Source organism: Cervus canadensis, chromosome 12 (genome assembly GCF_019320065.1).
Source record: "Cervus canadensis isolate Bull #8, Minnesota chromosome 12, ASM1932006v1, whole genome shotgun sequence".
NCBI classification, from domain to species: Eukaryota; Metazoa; Chordata; class Mammalia; order Artiodactyla; family Cervidae; genus Cervus; species Cervus canadensis.
The window spans coordinates 12,312,675-12,316,100 of NC_057397.1; the positions used below are offsets into that span (position 1 = coordinate 12,312,675).

Consider the following 3,426-nt stretch of genomic DNA (forward strand, 5'->3'; position numbering starts at 1 on the left):
GTGGGCTCCTCATTGCAGTGGCTTCTCTTGTTGCAGAGCACGGGCTGTAGGCGAGCAGGATTCAGTAGTTGCAGCACACGGGCTCAGTAGTTGTGTCCCGTGAGCTTAGCTGCTCCTCAGCATATGGGATCTTCCCCAACCAGGGATTGAGCCTGTGTCCTCTGCATCGGCAGGCAGATGCTTAACCACTGGACCACCAGGGAAGCCCAGAAATAATTCCTTTAATTAGGGGACTAAACATCCCAGCATACATCTGCTGACCCGGCATAATAATTGGTGGCATCCCCTTTCATTCCCCAAGGTATATCAGTTTGGAAAATGGATTCCACGTGATTGCAGAGGGTCAGGGATGGTTGGGACAGGGGGTGGGGGTGATTACAAAGGGGAAGCAAGGGAGAGACGATTGTGGTGATGGAACAGTTTTACAGCTTGATTGTGGTGGTGCGTACAAAAATGTACTTGTGATCAAAGATGAATAGCAATACACACACATTGTACGTTGACACACAATGTCAATTTCCTGGTTGCTAGAGGTAAGTGAGATGTAATCACTGAAATTGAGCGAAGGGGACAAGGTCCTCTCAGTACTATCACTACAATTTCCTGTGAGTCTATAATTATTTCAAGATAGAAGGGCTGGGGTTTTTAAATGCTCTGGAAGCCTCCCCTGAGCGCTGGAGCAGGGACTTTGGAGAACGGACGTTCATGCCTCCAGTATTTGCTCGGATCTGTGCAGTTGCTAATAGGAACATAAGCAGCTGCTGCAGACAGGAGCTGGAGAAGGCTCTGTTCTTTAAAGTTTGGAATTATAAGACAGGGAGACCAGGAATTCTTGGTCACTCTTTCATGAGCTCTGGTACAAGAAAATAACCATTTCAGTGTGAATCAGCAGAGATAAATATACCTTGTGGAAGTGGATCAGTGGATGGCCCAGAACAGCTTAGAGACAGCGAAGGGGATTAGGAAGCAGAGCGAGGACTTTGGCATCCCCAGGATATGAGCTTCATCAATGTTCAGGAACTTCACAAGTGGCTCAGTGGTAAAGAACCTGCCTGCCAATACAGGAGAGATAAGAGAAATGGGTTGGATCCCTGGTTGGGAAGATCCCCTGGAGGAGGGCACGGCAACCCACTCCTGTATTCTTGCCTGGAGAATCCCCATCGACAGAGGAGCCTGGTAGGTCATGGTCCATGGGGTCTCAAAGAGTCGGACACAACTGAAATGACTTAGCACGTGCACAATGTTCAGGAAAACAGAGAATTAATAGTTAACCTCAGACACATAGACGGTTTGGTCAATGGCTTTCAGTTTATTCCTATCACAATTTTTGTCCTTCTCAACCACTCAGCTGATTTTCTTATTTATGTCACAACCTTAAAGGATCCCATGAGACATTTTTTAAAAACCATTTCCATTTCTTGAATGTTTTGCATTTACACCATTCATGTCATTTCATTCCGATCTTCACACAGACCTACAAAGTGGATATTATTACCCCCACTTTGCAGAGGAGAAAACTGGGACTCAGAGAGGTTAAGTAACTTGCCCAGTGTCACACAGATAAAAGGAGGTAGGGCCAGGATTCAAGCCCAAGTCATTCAGACTCTGAACCTGCCTCAGCTCCCCGAGTGCTGCAGTGCCTCCCCTGGGGTGAGTTAGGCAGGGGTAGTGGGAGTCACAGGGTCACCTGAGCTAGGTAAAGCCAAGTGCCACCAGTCACAATGTCGTTGCTTTGGTGGGTGGACCAGAAGTTCTCCCTTGGAGTAAAGCATCGGAGTTGGCCCTGTGCTCTGTCCAGCCCTAGTACCAGGTGGAGCGAGGGATGCCTCGGGTTTGCCCGTCCCTCCCTTTTTCCTCGGAGGTCTGAGTGAGAAAGAGGAGAACCTTCCCTCCTCACCGGAGCACCCTCAGGCTCTGTGCAGACGTCCATGGACTACAGACACTCAGGGCCTCCCGTTAAACTGAGACCCTGGCAGAATGGCCAGATGTCCCCAGCAACTCTGCATATGGAGTAGATCCCAGAAACCCGACCACAGGGTCTCTCTCACCACATCATCCTTTAGGTAAGTGGCATCTGCCTCGCATTAGAGAAGAAAGAATTTTCCTGGCCTGCAAACATCTCCAGCAAGAGCTCCACTGGGGAAAGCCTGTAAATTTCACTCTCACAGTGAAATCTGAGGATTCCAGGCCAAGTCGTTAGATCGGATATTCTGAAGCCAAGAAGAGGAGAGCAGCAGCTGAGACGTGGCTGACATCTTGACAGTTAAACTCCACAAACAGCGCCAAGGATTTTGTCTTCTGCTCACGTGACTCGGATGGGCGAATTGAAACTCCTCGGGGTCAGCCCAGGAGACTGGCGTGGTGACCGTACACAGCTCGGAAGTCTCTCTGCCTTTATCCTCAGACGTGGTTACAGAGGAAAGGGACTGAGAACAATTAGTGGTCAATAAAATATGCTTAGAAACTAGCAGCTACAGTTTCTTCAAGTGTATTTGCAGGCCCTGGGGTAAGGGCTTGAGTTGCATTTACCTCACTGAGGCCTCACAAGAGTCACACAGATCCGTTTGATTATCATCCCCATTTTACAGGTGAGGAAACTGAGGCCCAGGGGCATCCAACAATTTGTCTAAGGTTCTATTGATGGGTCAGCGCAGAGAGGATTTGAACCCAGAGCTTGTGCTTTTCACTGTCATTTTATCTCCCACATGGATGATAGTTGGGGTAGAGAGAAGAGAGAAGCAGAACTAGACCCCAGAGATGCCCAGCTCTAAAGCTTGTGCCTACTCAAAATATTCCATACATGTAGTTGTTTGGGTGTGGCCCACACACTTGTCCATGCACAAGAGCCTACAGCCAGGCAATGAGAAAATACAACCACCTTAGGAGCCTTCACTTGGAGAGGATGTTTTTTTTTTAATTTTATTGAAGTATAATTGATTTAAAATGCTGTGTTAATTTCTGCTGTACAGATAAGTAATTTAATTATACATATATATATATATATATATTATATTCTTTTCCATTTTGGGCTTATCACAGATATTGAATATAGTTCCTGATTTAGCATGTACACACACACATCATATGTTGGACTTTACTGTTTATCCAACCTGTATATAATAGTTTGCATCTGCTAGTTGCCAACTCCCAATCCTTCCCTCCCCCACCCTTGGCAGCCATAAGGCTGTTCTGAGAGGGTGTTTCCATTGGTTATACCTAGTCCCAAGTACGCAGGAAGGCCCTCCAGGCTCACCACATTGCGAGTGCCACTCACCTAACCATTAACCAAACTGGCTCTGGCTAAGCTGGGAAACAGACAAAGGTTATCCTGTGGAGTGATTGCATCAGCTTCTCAACCCCGGCCCTGGCACCGGGTGGCCTTAAGCTGACCCATAGTCTGCTAGGCCCACAATTGCTGTGCCCCTT

General features: G+C 47.5%; 1 long non-coding RNA gene across 2 annotated transcripts; it reads right to left on the reverse strand.

The window, feature by feature from the left end:
• LOC122450828 lies at window positions 1-2,256 on the reverse strand. Of its 2 annotated transcripts, none has more exons than XR_006272236.1 (3): window positions 2,049-2,256; window positions 905-1,052; window positions 1-44 (listed from the first exon to the last, which is right to left on the reverse strand). It is a non-coding gene; the product is annotated as an uncharacterized LOC122450828 (long non-coding RNA). The 2 variants fall into 2 exon arrangements; XR_006272237.1 differs by lacking the exon at window positions 1-44 and adding an exon at window positions 134-188.
• Window positions 2,257-3,426: the final 1,170 nt, after the last annotated feature.